The sequence below is a fragment of the Mustela lutreola genome, chromosome 1, assembly GCF_030435805.1.
Source record: "Mustela lutreola isolate mMusLut2 chromosome 1, mMusLut2.pri, whole genome shotgun sequence".
NCBI classification, from domain to species: domain Eukaryota; kingdom Metazoa; phylum Chordata; class Mammalia; order Carnivora; family Mustelidae; genus Mustela; species Mustela lutreola.
Genome location: NC_081290.1, coordinates 32,670,356 through 32,687,526, shown reverse-complemented (window position 1 = coordinate 32,687,526; position 17,171 = coordinate 32,670,356). Strand labels below are relative to the sequence as shown.

The following is a 17,171-nucleotide window of genomic DNA, read 5'->3' as shown; positions in this document are numbered from 1 at the left end:
AGTTGCACCCATCATAATCCTGTATACAATTATGAGTAAAAGGTGCTGCATGTTTTCTGAGATGGGTTGTGACTAGCCTAAAAGGAGGACAATAATTTTCCCAATACTTTGTTCTAGAGTTAAAACAAAGTCTCTGTAGTAGATTGAAAAATGGCCCCCCAAAGATATCTAGGTCCTAATCCCTGGAACCCGAGAATGTAATCTTATTTGGAAATAGGCTCTTTGCAGATGTAATCAAATTAAACTGAGATTATCCCAGATTGGAGTGGGCCCTAAATACAGTCCCTATAAGAAAAGGGACATTTACACAGGAATTTCTCAAAACTCTCAGAAACTATACAACACGTGCTGATTCAACAACACACTCCTAAATAATCATAAGGAAGTCTCAGAGGAAATGACAAAAGTGTATTGAACTAAATGCAAGTGAAGTTGCAGTATATAAAAACGTGGGGGGGGGGCATGGCTACTTTGGGGAGATTTATAGCACTGATAGCACACTTTAGAAGTGAGGAAAAAATCTCAATAAGCTGAAGTCCTACCTAAAGAACCTAGAAAAAGAAGAGCAAAATAAACCCAAATCAAACAGAAGGAAGGAAACAATATGAGATGTAATTAGTAGACCAAGATGGGCACCTGGGTGGATCAGCAGTTCATGATCTCAGGGTTGTGAGATTTAGCCTTGAGTGGAGCTCTGCGCCGGACATGGAGCTTGTTTTAAGATTCTCTCTCTTCCTCTCCCTCTGCCCCTCCCACCCCTCATACCCCCTGTACTCTCGATTTAAAAAAAAAAAAAAAAAAAAAGAAGGAAAGACAAGTAGAGAAAATCAATGAAACAAAGAGCTTGAGCTTTGAAAAGATCAATAAGATTGATAACCCTCCAGCAAGACTCAAAGTTAAAAGGAGGGGACAGAACCAGTATCAGGAAGGAAGAGGGTATCACTACAGACCAGGCAGATATCAAAATGACAGTAGACTACTCTAAACAATTGTACACACAGACATTTGACAACTCAGATGAAATGGACCAATTCTAAAAAAACACAAACCACTCATCCAATATGAAATAATTTGAATTGTCCTATTACTGTTAAATAAATTGAATTTGTAATGAAAAACATTCCCCCCAAAGAAAACTTGAAGCCCAGATGGTTGCACCAGAGTATTCCACTAACTGTTTAAAGAAGAATTAATACGAATTTTACATAATCTTTTCTAGAAAGTAGAACAGAGGGAGCACTTCTCAATTCATTTTGAAGCTGGTGTTACCCTGATACCAAAATTAGGCAAAGACCAAACAAAGAAAGGAAATCATTTATAGTATTCTTCATGTATATAAATGTAGAAATCCTTAATAAAATATTAACCAGTAGAATTCATCAATATATAAAGAGAATTACATTCCACGGTCAAGTGGCGCTTATTCCAGGATATAACCAATGAATTTTTTTAAGGATTTGAAAATAGAATAATTTCAAACTAAATATGAAAAATTTTACATTTATGGAAAGTTTTTGTATTTATTTCCTTTCTTTAAGCACAGAATGTGTTCAATAATGCCATAAAATACTCCATGCTGTTTAGTTATTGTGTGAGCTGCATGCACCCAGGAATATAATTTATGGTATTGATTCTGTTTTCTTTTCCTTATTGTAAGATTTCACCTAAGAAAGACTTAATAGCAATTTTTTGTGTGATTTTTTTTCACAAATAACATTTATAAAAGAAATATAACTATATTATTTTCAAAACGAAAATGTAAAAATCACTGCATTGCTTTGTTAGTGGTATGTACATATTGGCTTTTTAAAAGATCATTTCTTAGTAACTGATTACACTTAAAAATATAGCTTTAGTCAAATCATTGACTCTACTGAACACCAAGTAATCAAACTTTGCCAGTTTTAAAAGGCCATTAAATCAAAGCAGTCTTTTTACTCCTCCCTCTTGGAAATAAGTTATAAAAATGGAAGGACATATAATGTACTTTGGCTAATGTGAAATTAATAAATCACTAGAAAATTATTTTTAATATTCTGCAGAGAGTCTTATTGTAATCAAGATCAAAGCAGCTTCATGGCTTCTTAGCTTGTAGTGGCCCAGTACCACGCTTTGACTTTATTTTTCTGTTTCCGTAAAGACTTTATTTCTAGAAGTTTCTCTATTCCTTGTGGTGAGGGTATTTACTTAGAATACATCCCAATGAATTAACCAGATAAAGACACAGTTTACACAGCTGAATATTATCAATTTTTCAGTGGTAGAAAGCATCGATGAAAATAGAATAACTAAATCAAGAATGACAGAAGTGACAATGAAAAACAAATTAAAAAATTACATACATCAAGGCCAGGGCTACTCATTGTAAATTTTTTCTGGATTTGAGTACAATACTGGTAGGCAAGAGCACATAATAGTTTAATGTGCTTACTGTTCTTTTGTATAAAATTATTGGCATTCATAGTCATGGGACCACTGTAGTTTTTATTTTTATGAAGGCCAAGTAGCAAGCACATTTGTGACATGAAAGATTTGTATTCAAGTCCCTTTACCTAAAAGCAACCTAGTGCACAGAGCTTATTAATATATCCTCAACTGATATATAAATGATCAAACTAATCTTGATTTACCAACTAAATAGAATATGAAATCTCAACAAGCAAAATGTATTAATTTTTACATTGGGCTTTATATACTTCTACCCTGCTTCTGAAAGATACAAAGAGGAAATTAGAGCTTTTGTGGTTTCTTTAGGCTTTAGTATAATGCAGTTGGTCCTAAACTGCTGATCAGGAAGTAAACTTTAAGATTTCTTTTGTGTTGGTTTACCTGTGGCTACCTTGTAAGAAGAACATGCTTTTTTATTCTTATTTATACTTTCAGATGTTGATCCATCCCCTTCCTTCCTTGATTTGGTCTTTTCACTTAAAAAGGTATCTTTCATGATGATGGTTGAATTGTTAGACTCATGCATTCATTTGCTCCTTTGTCTTATTATAGACTTTTTCCAGAAAATGTCATTATGAGATTCCTGGCAATCTCAATCATAATCCAATTATGATTGGATTGGCAAGTTAATTCAAGCAAATATGAAAATATATGTCAATAGAAAATTGGAAAAATTCAATGGATATAATGACACCTAATAGTAAGGGTGTGGGAAAAATGAAATCATGTCCACTTTGGTTGAAGTCTAAGTTGGTTTGATGACTTTGGAGAGCAATTTGGGAATATTTTGTAAAGTTGAAAATGCATCTACCTTGCCAAGATACTTCTCTACCCTAGAACAACCCAGGCACTTGTACACAGGGAGATTCTTTGAGCAAGTTTGTAATATAGGAAATAATCCACTTAGCAGTGAATAAACACATAAGCCATGGATTATTCAAACAATTAGTATGCAAGATTTATAATGAATGGTCCAGGCCTACATGAGTAGAGAGTTAATTTCAAAAATTCAAAGGTGAGTAAAAAAAAAAAAAAAAAAAAATCAGTTGTAAAGGATACTTAAAGTATAATTTATATAAAATTTAGAAATAGTACTATTTATGGGTTCTATATACCTAATAAAAGTAGAAAACCATCATGAAAATAATACACACCAACATTAGGATAGTGGTTACTGCTGGGGAAGAAAATGGCAGATTGAGGGTATAAAGGTACCTATAACATTTCATTTTTAGAAAGCAAAGTGAGAGAACTAAAGTAAAGAAAGCAAACTATTAACATATGTTAAACTTGGTATTTAACTTGGTATTTTAGCGTTGTTTCACTTATAGGTGTCTTTCACTTTGTCTTTTGAACTCTTATGTTTAAGTGGTTTCATAGTCATAAAAAAATATTTTCTAATTCCCCACTGTAAAGGGCTGACTTCAACCAGGTGAATGTGCTTCCATAGAAGTATCATCAAAGTATGGGAATTAAAGAGGTTTTCTCTTAAACTGGCCAAGGAAGTGGCAAGAGGAATAATTTGTCAAGGAATGACTTTTGAAAGTAGACCAAGATACATTGTTATTTTCGTGGGAAATTATTCTGATTCAGTCCTCTTTTTTTTTTTTTTTAAAGATTTTATTTATTTATTTGACAGACAGAGATCATAAGCAGTCAGAGAGGCAGGCAGAGAGAGAGGGGGAAGCAGGCTCCCTGCTGAGCAGGGAGCCCGATGTGGGGCTCGATTCCAGGACCCTGAGATCATGACCTGAGCCGAAAGTAGAGGCTTAACCCGCTGAGCCACCCAGGCGCCCCAATACAGCCCTCTTTTAAAAAATCTTGAGGAGGGGTGCCTGGGTGGCTCAGTCGTTAAGCACCCGCCTTCAGCTCAGGTCATGATCCCAGGGTCCCTGGGATAGAGCCCCAAGTCAAGCTCCATGATGGGCAGGGACCCTGCTTCTCCTTCTCCCTCTCCCTCTGCTTATGCTCCCTCTCCCTCCTCTCTCGCCGTCTCTCTCCCAGTCAAATAAATAAGTAAATAAATAAATAAAATCTTAAAAAAAAAAAATTCTTGAGGACTTAACTTCTCCAGTGCCCGTATTTTCTTAGTTATAAAAAATAATGGTGGGACGCCTGGGTGGCTCAGTCGGTTAAGCCACTGCCTTCGGCTCAGGTCATGATCCCAGGATCCTGGGATCGAGTTCCACAAGGAGCCCGCTTCTCTCTCTGCTTTTCCCTGCTTATGCACTTGTGCTTGCTTGCTCTCTCTTTCTGAGACAAATAAATAAACAAAAATCTTAAAAAAAATAATGATAATATTGCATAACATTTAATAAGCATTTACTGTATTCAGGTTCTGCTAAATTATTTATTTTCTCATCAAATTCTCACAGGGTCTCTGTGATGCAGGTATTATTATAAACCACTTTGAAAGATGGACTAAATATTTTCTCTATTCACAAAGCAAAGCTAGTGCCTTACTAGCAAGAGTATCTGTTAGAATCATTTACTTGGTGAGAAAAACAAGTTAATAAGTAAATTAATGAAATATTTAAGGTAATGGAGATGGTCCTTCCAGCATCCCTCGACTCTCATTTTATAGTGGACTGCCCCATCAGTTGCTAGTGATAATTAACCTTGGGAAGAGTAAACTTACGTACTACTAACTTTAACAGACTCTGGCCATCCCTTTTAAATATTCTATTTAACGGTCTTTTTATTTCATTGTTAGTACCTCAAAAACTAATTTATTGAATGTGTAAACATGAGTTTATACTAATAGGCATCTGTCTGAATGCCTATGTCTAAATTTTCCTCCAGCTCAGAAAATTGTGTGTGTGTATAGTTAGATTGATTAGATACTAATTCTACTTCTGAGAAATAATGATCTTTTTATTAAGAAATAGAAATTGTGCATTTGTGCATTTAAAAAGAGCTTCATGTTGAGAAACAGTAGGTAGAGTTTTTATATATTAAAATCAAAGCAGGAAAAAATGCCCCAAATATTATTCAAGTGTATTTATTTTTCTCAGAAATAGGGAAGAGTTGAGGACAGGATCAGATATGGGATCAGACTGTAGAAACTTAATTTCTGAAGTTATTTGAGAAGGAGGCTAATTTTTATTTTAGAATTAATTATAGTTGAATTTATTGAGCCCTCAAATGCTCTAATAAGCACCTGTTGTTTTTCAAGAACTGAACTATCGTCTTTACAAGTAGGATTTCATTTAGCCCTGGCAACCTTGTATGCTCATTTTGCAAATGAGAAAACAAGATATGGGAGGGTAGGTAAAAAGCTCAAGGTTTGCATAGCTTGAGAATGGCAGAGTCATGATTCAACCTAGAGTAGAATTTGAATCCACATAATCATTTCTCTGCTTTTTCACCTCCTTCGAGCTGTTAAGGGGACTCAATGTAAAAACCTCCATAACTAGTTTTAGGACAAGCAGGTGAATCTGAGTTCTGAAACCTGCAACACCTTTTTATGGCAAGCTGAGCACGTACTTATTATTATTATTATTTTTTTTAATGAGAAACAGTCACAATTAAGGATATTAACCTAAAGGACCTCAATAAAGATCAGGGTAGAGTTTAATGGAAAAAAAAATTTGTTCTCTTTGGAAGACATGCTAAGGAACGATGAGTGGCTTTTCTTTTTATCCATGAAAAGAATAGAAGTAAAGTATTCTGGATTATTTTTCAGGCAGAGAAACTAAAAGAATGCAAGACAGAGAAGCAGGATTCCGAATATTATATATTGCTTAGTATTACAAAAGCAATACATGCACGTGGTAGAAAACAAGAAAATATTGACAAAGAAAAGAAAAAGTTAAAAATCTATAACTATCACTGAGTGATAAATACCATCATTACCTTGGTGTATACAACTGTCTATTCTTTAAAAATCAAATCATGCTGTTCAACCTGTTTGGTTACCTGATTATAACTTTTTTAAAGGTTAAAAGCATTTATTTTCATTCCTTAGGGCATAAAAAGGACATAGAAATGTCAATACAGTAAATATATACCTCTGAGGGTTTTGACTACCTTTCTATAAAATGTATAACAGAGTATTATTTTCTTCTGTTCTCTATTCAAGGTGGTTCATGACAATTGTGATCTAGCTCTCGAGACCAGCTACTGGGTGAATGTCGGGACTCTCAAGAACTGAACTGGCCTCTGTGTCAACCATATGCTTCTTCTTCCAGGTTAGAAGGCTAATCCAGAGCCAAAGTTGAAACAGACATAACCGTCATTTGTGAAAGGTAGAAGAGATCCTACAGAATGAGTGTTTATCTTACACATAGGGAAAGTGAGGACTCCCGAATATGTCCAAGGCCATACAGCTGGGTGTTGCTGAGAGCCCCTAACTGAAATCCAGCTGTGCTAACTCAGTCCATGGCTCTGACGTCCACTGCATATTGATATTGTCTCTCACTCAGGATTCCGTCTCATGAGATTGCAGAATAGAGCACTGTGTTCTAGCTCTATTTGGGGCAATGTTTCCAAGCTCCACACTCAGGGCCCTGCATAAAGAGGGCCTTGGAAACATCTCCACCATTAAGAAATTCCATGAAGCTTAGTAATTGTTCCCATTACCCTTTAAATATCCTTTCTACCAATGGAAGAACAGAATGCCCATTCATTGATCTTGGGATTTAAAACAGCCATTGGAAAGATTTTTAATTTGGTTTTCAAAGTCCTGCTACTGGGCTATGAGGCAGGGTGGAAGTTTAAGGTAGAGGGATAAATGTAGAGCAGAAGCTGGCCAGGGAATAGCCAAAGGTTTAATTTCACCAACACGAAGGCTTTTCTTTACCTTCCTTTATCAATTGTCATTGTCCTCTTCATCGTCAGACTAAAATTTTTTTTTTTTTTAGATCTAACCTATTTTATGCTTACTGTATTCAGATACTGAGCTCAGTGCTTTTATTGTCTCCTTTCATCTTCTAAATTGTTATGTTTTTCCCATTGTACAGATTAGCAAACTAAGGCTCAAGAGATCTTGAGAACTTCCTAGCTAGTAATCATGCTAGGATTTTTTGGGTCTCTGGAGCCAAACTGTGTACAGTCTATTATTTAATTCCTCTGACAAGAATCCATGAGGAGTCGAGGCCCCCCAATCCTAAATCAGAGTACAGAGTAGGCTTGGAATTGATCTGGACAGTGGTATGAAAAAGGAGGCTCCAAGCTAGGGCACATGAGGCCTATGGCAATGAGTTTTCTGTGTCCAGTACTAAAGATTTTGATCTGTCTAACCATCCCAGAGGTTATGCCTCAGGGGTGGGGTAAGGAGAATCCAATATAATCAGGCTGTCTTCTTTTGTTTTACATATGACATCTACTTCCAGAGAAGAATCAGAGGTGGAACTGAGTCAGTGCAGTTAACGTGCTGTAATTCCATTCTTGGCAAGTGAGAGGTTTATGTGTATTTAGGATCAGGGCAGGGATGGGAAGGGTGAGGATCTTCCAACGGAAGGAAAACAATGTGCAAATCACAATAGGGTGTTGAAGAAGCACACTCAAGGTCATAAAGGTCACCCTGAAGGGTGGTCGACCAGCTTTCTCTCTGTACTGTTGCTGGGGGAGTATGCACATTTTTCGATTAGAATATATACAGTCTCAGTTCTCAGAATATGGTCTCCAGGCCAGCAGCACCAGAATTACCTAGTAAGTGTTGGAAATGCATGTTCTCGGGCTTCATGTCAGACTTACTGAATTGGAAAACTTGGAGTGGGGACAGGTCTTAGAGATCCAGGTGACCAGTGTGGCTAACGTTTGAGACCCACTGACCAGCAGCATTACAATATTTAATTGTCACAGCAGCCATATGGGTTTAGTATTATTATCTTTGTTCTACAGAAAAGAAATCCAAGAAATGTCCAGTTAATGCTGGATGTCATGCCTATCTAGTAAATAGCAAAACCGAGATTAAAATTCACTCTTATGTGGTTGTAGAGTTTAGGTGCCACACTGCTTCTGGGTAATTTTAGCTGTTAATTGAATTTCATCTTTGAGTTAATCCGTTTGGACATTTTCTTCGGAGGTGATTATACTTTCATATCATATCATATCATATATATTTATGTTGCCACTAACTTAGCATTTCAGTGATATAATAGGAACTACGTTCTATATGAAATTCCCTGGAAACACTGCCAGATCAATTAACTTTCCTTCCTTTCCCCTTTAGCTGTTTTTCATCCACAATTTATTTTGAAAATCTCGATGCTAGGACAGTTAAAAGAATAATCCAATAAGCAATCCTACTTTCTTTGCTAGAGTTATCAGTTGACATTTTTCCAAATATAACTCTCGACCTGTGTATATGCATCCATGTGCATATATGTTTTGAAAATAAGTTGCAGATGTTATAACAATTCACCTCTAAATTATTTAGTATGTGTCTCCCTGTAGAACTTTCCTTACACACCTTAGTACTACTAGTACACCGAATAGATTCAACAGTTGCTCATAAAATAAATATACAGTCCATATTCTAACTTCTTCAATTATTAAAGAAAAAGTCCCTTATAGTTTTTTTTTTTTTTGAAAGACTGATTTATTTATTTTCAAGAGAGAGAGAGCAAGCTTGTGCAAGTGTGGTGGGGAAGGGCAGAAGGAGAGAGAGAGAGAGAGAGTCTTAAGCAGACTCTGTGCTGAGCACAAGCCCATAATGACTCGGGGCTGGATCCCACTACCCTGAGATCACCATCTGAGCTAAAACCAAGAATCAGATGCTAAGCCTACTGCACAACCCAGTTGCTGCCCCTTGCAGTTGTTTTAGTTTTGTTTTTGTTTTTGAATTCAAGATTTAACAGAAATCTTGCAATGCATTTTGCTGTCATCTTTTTAATCTCCTTCCTCTACAATAGTTCCTCTGTTTTTTTTGGTTGCTTTCATGCCCTTGACATTTTTGGACTGTGGGCTCCTTGTCTAAGAATGTCCCCCTTCCCATTTTTGTACTTCCTGTTGCATCATGTTAGGAGGCACATGATGTCTGTTCGTGGCATTCTAGATTATGAACAATTTGGTTATTTAGTTACTTGATATCTGCTTAGATCTCTGTAGCATAAAGGGACTGCTTCCTCCTACAAATGAAAATTGATATGTGAGATGATGCTCTGAAACCTGCTCTTCAACTTTTCACTGGGTGGTGTTAACCTCAGTATCACAGAGGGGTTGTAAAAGCATGATTTTTCTAATTCTCTTATTTCTGCATTATTAACTGGCATTCTTCTCCATCATTTCCCCTCTTTTTCTCTCCCCTTTATTTTAACATATTATGTATGTGCATATCAATGTAGGTATGAATGTGAATATTATGTACGTGTATGTATTATCACCATTTACTTTGATTACATTTTTTAAAAGATTTTTTTAAATTTTTATTTATTTATTTGGTAGAGAGAGAGAAAGAGAGAGAGATCACAAGCAGGCAGAGAGCAGGCAGAGAGAGGGAGAAGCAGGCTCCCTGCTGAGCAGAGAGCCCGATGAGGGGCTGGATCCCCAGGGCCCTGAGATCATGACCTGAGCTGAAGGCCGAGGCTTACCCAACTGAGCCACCCAGGTGCCCCTGATTACATTATTCTTAACATTATCTTTAAGTCTAAGGTTGATCTATTATCATTTCTATTATTTTTTGAAGCATAAATACATCATAATTTTTAATGAATGATACTAAATGTATGGTCACTGAGTTTGTACCTAGATAGAAGAAATAGAAGAGATTTGATGATTTATGTAGCCAATGGGATGGGTCAGCCCCTTACTCTTGTAGTCTCTGTAACTCTTTAGGACTTTGTTGACATATTTGGGGCAGAGTGGAGGGAGGAAGAATGGCCAGAGAGAATCCTTTAGATTTGATTTTCTGGGGTGCCTGGGTGGCTCAGTGGGTTAAGCCTCTGCCTTAGGCTCAGGTCATGATCTCAGGGTCCTGGGATCGAGCCCCACATCAGGCCCTCTGCTCAGGAGGGAGCTTGCTTCCCTTCGTCTCTCTCTGCCTGCCTCTCTGCCTATTGTGATCTCTGTCAAATAAATAAATAAAATCTTAAAAAAAAAAAAAAAGATCTGATTCCCACCCCCCCAAATTTCTGTATTTGTAGGCTATTTTTAAAGAGAAATCTGCTTTAAATTGGGGTCAAAGATTGGTTCTCTGGTGCATTTTTATATCTTTGTGAGTTCAGTGGTCTTCAACAAGTTATATATATATATATATATATATATATATATGACTATGGCATATGTTATATTATTATGCTCTCTCTCTTTTTATATATATAAAAGTATATATTCAGTTGTTGTGAGAAGAGGATCTCTATATTTTCTTTGGTATTATGAGTCATCTTCAGGTTTTATTATTGCTAAGGGGAAAAGAAATGACTAAGATCCAGAGAACCTTATGTTTCTTGAATAAAAGTTATAAAATAGGTCACAATGTTTGGAAACAACTTGTAGAATTCATGAAAAATATAAGCATGATGAATTGTGAGAAAATAAAATTTGATTTGTGCTAGAGTGAGTGAATTGGGTTAAAGGTAGTAAGTTATATTTGTCATCCCAAAGAGACTACAAACATTTTTTGAAAAGTAGTCTTATTTTAGATAAAAATGCCAGGTTAAAATTAAATTATTTTTTAAAAATGACCATTTAGGCTTGAGAATATTATACATACTTTAAAAAGCATGATAGAAAAAGAAAAAAAAAAACCAGAAAAATGGGATTATCTTTAAAATGGAGATTAAGAAAAAGTAAAGTAGCTGAATATAATGATTTTCTAGCCATGTTCCTTCTGGTTTTCTTGAAAATTGTACCTCTCCGTGCTGGGAAAGCTCAAAGAAAGCCTAAGTCAGTGGTTGAGTAAGTGGGTTGGATGTTAGAAGTACATTTGCAAAACTTCAGAACAAATCTTCTGTTGCTTTATTTTTTTGTTTCATTTTTATTTTTTAGAAGACTTTATTTATCTATTTGACAGAGAACAAGAGAGAGAGAGTGCAAGCAGGGGAAGCTGCAGAGAGAAAAGAAAAAGCAGACTCTCCGCTGAGCAGGGAGCCCAATGAAGGGCTCAATCCCAGGGCCCTGAGATCATGACCTGAGCCGAAGGCAGATGCTTAACTGACTGAGCCACACAGGTGCCCCTCTTCTATTGCTTTAAATAAAGCTTCCAGAATTCTATTTCTTTAACTTTTCTCCTGATTCTTCCATTCAGACTGTATACGCACAGGATAACCATGTAGGGGGAGGAAATTTCTCAGATTTTTTGGAGAAAAGAATTTGAGGTAAAATATCTCAAAATTTCAAATGCAAACAGGGCTGCCATGGATGTTGGACAGACTGTCCCTGTCTCTACTGGGGTTCCTGGCCAGGAGGAGAGAAGGGTCATGCTCTGACTGACAAGCTATGCACCTTGACAGAGATCAAGAGACTTTGGTCTGGAAGAAAGAGTGCCTTTCTGTAATATGCACAAAGGATGCCTATGGGCTAGGTTAAACCTGGCCACAATATTGGTGAAATTTAGAAATAATTATCTCTCTCTCTCTCTCTCCTTTTTAAAAATAATTCTCTTTTAAGTGCTGTTCTAGATGACTGTGTCAGAAGGAGACGTATGAAGGGGAAAGTAAAGGTCTAAAGGCTATACTCCTTGATTAAAATGACAGGTAGTGATTATCATTTTTTATCTTATCTCTCTGGAAGAGGAAAGTGATCTTTCAAATTCCTTTATGATGAAAAGCAGTGATTATGTTTAAAAAAATATTTCTGGTGTTCAGAGTGAGCAAAACATTATTAATGGAATCTTAGTTTGGGGTATGTCTACTTTCATTTTTAGTTCCCAAATAATTAGAATTTCAGAAGAAAATCATTTAAAAATACTGTTTATGGAAGTTTTTAAACTACTTTAAGATTTTTTATTCTTTATATTCATTCTCTGTAATTATATTAAGATATCTTCTAAAAATCAGTGGCTTTTGAGGAACCATAAAATCTTACCCACAAAAGGTTATGGGATTTAAAAAAAAAAAAAGAAGCATTTATTGCCCTTTTCTTCCTCATTCAGTTTGTCAACCTTAAAAGTAAAACAGCCAGTTTTTTCATCAGCAAACTGTGTTTATTCAGGAACAGCACAGGAGTTACAATTTGGGCCAAGCATAGAGAAATCTTAGGCAAGTCTGGAGAATAAAGGAAAGGGATGTAATTTTATAGAGGAGAGTGGGTAGTCTGAAAGTGCTGTTATAAACAAAAAGTCCATTGGACTAAACTGGGAGTTGAAAGTGTAGTGGCTTCCCATTGGCTGAGTTATGGAGATTTCTTATTGGTTGGGCTGTTGCCAGACAAGAGGGAAGATCTTCCTTCTTCCTGCTACAGTAGTAAAGCTTTTTCCTTTTGGGAATGTAAGTTGTGCCTGTTCAATTGGGCCTGTGATTGATGACAAGTGGTGATATATGAGAGGGCTCCCTTTTGGCCTCCTGATTCCACTTTAAATAAGGTGTCTTTAGTTTCACACATTACTATTTGTTTGTTACACATGTGGCTGATTCTCACTATAACTTAATGGAAGGAGGCAAGGCAAAGCAACAATTAAATAGTCTATATCTTTATCACACTCTCATATTTTAACAATTAAGCAATTTTTGTATAAATTAATATTGCTATTACTGTTACTCTCTAGTGATTTCCAATGTTTAGCAATCTTTGAATTGCACTGAAGTTAGTTGTCTTTGTACCTTTTAAGGAGAAGAAACGGTGGTGGTATACTGAAAATTGTCATTCCACATTTTTTTTTTCTTTTGAGACATACCTGTTGAACTTTAAAAAAAAAAAAATGTGTATGTGATTTGTGATGGCGTGGATGGAACTAGAGGGTATTATGCTTAGCGAAGTAAGTCAATCAGAGAAAGACAATTATCATATGATCTCCCTGATATGAGGAAGTAGAGATGCAATGTGGGGGGTTTGGGGGGTAGGAAAAGAATAAATGAAACAAGATGGAATCGGGAGGGAAACAAACCACAAGAGACTCTCAGTCTCACAAAAAAAACTGAGGGTTGCTCGGGGGGGGGGGGTTATGGACATTGGGGAGGGTATGTGCTATGGTGAGTGCTGTGAAGTGTGTAAACCTGGTGATTCACAGACCTGTACCCCTGGGGCTAATAATACATTATATGTTTATAAAAATATTAAAAAATTAAAACAATTTATATGTGAGTGGCAATATTTGTAGGTATAGGGCATTTATAGCTAATCAAGTTCCCTCAATCTTCTGAATTCTTTGTATTCTTTGTATTCTCCGGTAACTGTGTCTGATCCATTTTGTCCCACCAAATGCCTCAGTACCACACCAGATGGACCAGATGGCTTGTTTCTCTTTACTCTGAATATGCTACTCTGGAGGCATGCCTAAATTCTATCATTCTTTCTATTTTCCCATGGTTCATATACCTGAAGCAAGTGTTAGATTAACGAATAGTCACTGTTTGAAATTAGTTTTTCAGCAAGCAATTTCTCTCTAGAACTCAAGCATGGAAAGACGAGGAAATAGCTACAACAGCTCCTTCTCTTCTCACACGATCCAGCTGGGGCACGTTTTTCCTGGTTTCAACAAAATATTCAATATATTTTAATCTGGGCCAATTACCAGATTTGCGATGGCACCATAGAGCTCTACAATTGATTTTTGAAAGTGGCTATATTTTTAATTTTTGTCTTATAACATAGGAGGATAAGTTAATTCTCTAGAGTACACTATAAAATAAAGCAGTGATTTCACTGTTTTGTTTTAATGAGTCAGCAGAGAGGCTATGACTGGGGAACTTTTATGGATCACAGGATTTACAATTTGGAGAGCTAAAAGAAGAGATAAAGAAACAACTAACTGATGTTCTGGAGGTATTGTGAAGTGTTGCTGACCTACGATAATGACTCCCATGTTAAAGTCCTTTAATTATGCATTGATTTTTCCATAGTAGTAGAGTTTGTATTGTCTGCATTCCCTTCTGATACTTTTGGGAGCACAGAATAATGATATGTTTCGATCTTTGTAATATTCAGTAGGATAAATAGGAAGCCTAAAGTGTGAGTGACTTAAAAGGAGGCAGAGATTTATTTCTCTTTCTCATAAACAGGAAGCAGAAGTAGACAATCCAAAACTAATAAGGAAAGTCCACAAACATGAGGGCCTCAGGTTGCTTCCATCAGGTGTCTCTGCCATCTTAACATATAGCTTGTAACTCACAGTCCAAGATGGCTTCTCTTAGTCAGCATGAATAAGGAAGGATACCTCAACTCAAGTGTTTTCATAGACTTGAGTTTTCATAGACCATTTTTAGTTAATCCTTTTGGCCAGGATCTAGTTACATTGCCATGTCTGGCTATAAGGAAGACTGTGAAATGTAAATTTCATTCTGGAAAGCCCTGTTCCCAGTTTAAACTTAATGGTTCTATAAAGAAGTAGAGGAAAATGAATATTGGGGTACAATTAGCAATCTCTGCCATACCTTTTAATTGTTTGCTTTAGAGGCTTTATGTATGAATTATTTTCCAGGGGCAGTTGTTAAATTCTTAAGAACTTGACCTGTTTTCTGGAATAGTTCAATGCATTTTGTTAATGATACTGTTTTAAATTATAAGAGAGGGAGACTCTGATCTTTCTTAAATGGTGTAGGAATGGGGCACAGATCTATACCCTGTTTCTCATCCATCAGCTCTGGCATATAGATATACCCAAACCTTTACAGCTGTTTTGCTAAATTTTGATCAGTGAGCAAAACTTATTAATTTTTGTAGTTGATTATGTATGTAGATATGCTATGTTGTCATTTAGAACACTGAACTGAGTAGGTACCCAGAGGCTGTATATAGCAGGTACAGAAATCAAGGGCAGTATGGGAGGTTTCTGTATAGGAGATGAAGGCTCTCCCTTGTAGATTTGCTATCATGAACATGGGGCTTCCATTTTCTATCTTCACTCCCACATTCTAGCCAACAGGAAGGGAATTAGCAGAGGAGAAGAGCACACGCCTTCCCTTTACTGGCAGAATCTGAAATTTGCACACATTACACAGATAGATCTACCTATCTCCCACTCAGACTTTTATATTGATTAAATCTGATAACCTCTAAGTCTTTTAGCCTTTAACATTATTATTTTTCATTATAAAAGCAGCATACCTATTTTGAAATGTATTAATCTCTAAATGTAGGTAAAGATAAGTATTTAAGTGTTTCATGGTATAAATTATTGTCTGCCTTTTGAATGGTATCTTTAGATTGTGTTATCAGAACTGGGACAAACAGATTTTATAAATATTGCCAATTTACTTTAAAAAATTAAAAATTTATGTTATTAGCTCCTATATATTGAGAGTGTTTATTGAAAACTTACTAGCATTAAGTTTTCTCATACAGTTTTAAGAAATATGTAAAATATCTTTATTCTAAGTGAAGATAAATATTTATCATCTATTCCTAGATTTTTCCATTTTTTTTTTCTTAAGGAATCATATTAGGTATTTATATTTAAGTAATGCTAATATTTCATCCATGTGCTAAGTCTTCTGAATTCTTATTGAAGAATTTAATAAGAACTTAATTTTTATTTTTCTTATTAAAGGAGATATATAATATATAGTTCGATTTATTGATCATGAACATTGTGATTTTCTTTTTACTATTTCTAAGTATACAAGACGTTTACTATCCTAACATTCAGAATTGCATAAATACATTTATTTTCTTCTATTTTTTTTTCAATTTAGTTTGGTGTATGGAATGAGGTCAATCTCTAAACCTATATATTTTCCCCAAATAGCTGGTAGTGAATCTCTGCTATTTATTAAAGAATCTTTTTCATTTGCATTGATTTGTAATATCTTAAATATTATAGAAATATGCAAAACATAACATGTATTTTCAACCTATCTCTTCTGGGTTATTGGTACCAGAAATGTTTTTGTGGCAGAATGTGTGTACGTGATGAGAAATTTTGTTGTAGTGTTTGGATGTCCTTACAGCAGTTATTACCATTTTGAGCTGAGAGACCTATAAAAGCATTTTTTTTTTTTAATGTGAATTTAGAAAGTGCTTTTCCACATGAATGTCCTGCAGGCACTTCAAACTCAATATATCCAGAAGAAACCCATTACTGGTAGCCCAAACACTGCTCTCTTTTTTCTAATGGTTCCTAACGCAGTTAATGGCTTAGCTTTCACCCAGACTCCCTTGCTACACAGCCCGGCGCCATTTTTTACTTTTCTCTCTGAATTTCACCCTCCATACTATTTCCTGGTGTTTTCTAACTCTGGAAAACTAGAATCATTTTTTCCCTTTGGCTGCCACTGCTTCTTCTCTCAGGGCTTGGCCACCTCTCCGCTGGACACTGAGAACAGCTTCAGGTTCTTGCCTGAAGCCTCCCATGTGTCTGCTTTTGGCCCAGGTACCAGGATCTCTCTAGATTACAGATACAAGCACATTACTCCCTCTGCTCTTAATCTATGGATGGCTTCCTGTTGTCTTTAGAATAGAGTTCAGACTCGTTACTGGGCTATTCAAAGCTGAACAAAAGATGGGTCTCCTTCTAACTTTACTTTTCCAGCTCCCTTCATTCCTGGCCACCCACAAGTGTTGTGTTTCTGTCACCTTGGTAAATGGCTCACCTTTACATTGAAATATTTAAATATCCTTTTCTGTTGGATTATTTGGTAATAGCCACATGGTGGGCTCTTTTGTCCATAAACACCTCACTCTGT

General features: G+C 36.0%; 1 protein-coding gene across 9 annotated transcripts in view; it reads left to right on the top strand.

The window, feature by feature from the left end:
* Nucleotides 1-17,171, top strand: part of GRXCR1 (glutaredoxin and cysteine rich domain containing 1) — a 327,600-nt gene that overhangs the window by 20,862 nt on the left and 289,567 nt on the right. For 7 of the 9 annotated variants that reach the window (XR_009350873.1, XR_009350876.1, XR_009350877.1 and 4 more), the window contains exon 4: nucleotides 6,530-6,638. The exons of 1 other annotated variant lie outside the window; for it this stretch is intronic. The gene's annotated coding sequence lies outside the window, so the exon portion shown is untranslated. Of the gene's footprint in view, nucleotides 1-6,529; nucleotides 6,639-11,404; nucleotides 11,614-17,171 lie in introns of those variants that run through there. One more of the 9 variants, XR_009350874.1, reaches the window with a different exon arrangement.